Raw genomic sequence first — 357 nt, 5'->3', positions numbered from 1 at the left:
CCCAGCCGCATCCGCGTGTAGAAGAGGGGCCGGACCCGGTCTCGCAGCATCTGCGAAGACGCCAGCACCAGAACCTCAGCTGCGCTTGGTGGGGGCAGCCCCAGCTCCCTGCCTGTGCCCCCAGCCCCGCTCCCCCAGCTCACCTGCAGCGTGATGTTCCCCATGACCAGCGCCTGGGGGATGTGCATGAAGACGTTGTTCCTCATGCCGTAGGAGAGCTCCAGGTTGCATCCGGCATTCATCGAGGCTGCCATGCCGGTGAGAAGGGAGACCGCCCGTCACGGCTGCGCGATGCCCGGGGACCCCGCGCCCGTCCCGCCAGCTCACCGACCGCTGTCTCCAGGAAGGTGCGTGTGT

At 68.1% G+C, this 357-nt stretch overlaps 1 long non-coding RNA gene across 1 annotated transcript; it reads right to left on the bottom strand.

Moving 5' to 3' along the window:
• On the bottom strand, positions 1 to 357 carry LOC118452358. Its single transcript, XR_004842112.1, has 3 exons — positions 328 to 357; positions 144 to 247; positions 1 to 50 (listed from the first exon to the last, which is right to left on the bottom strand). It is a non-coding gene; the product is annotated as an uncharacterized LOC118452358 (long non-coding RNA).

This window comes from Egretta garzetta, unplaced genomic scaffold (genome assembly GCF_000687185.1).
Source record: "Egretta garzetta isolate BGI_Z169 unplaced genomic scaffold, ASM68718v1 scaffold2570, whole genome shotgun sequence".
Taxonomy (NCBI): domain Eukaryota; kingdom Metazoa; phylum Chordata; class Aves; order Pelecaniformes; family Ardeidae; genus Egretta; species Egretta garzetta.
The sequence above is the reverse complement of the archived record's forward strand: the minus strand, read 5'-3'. Positions and strand labels throughout refer to the sequence as shown.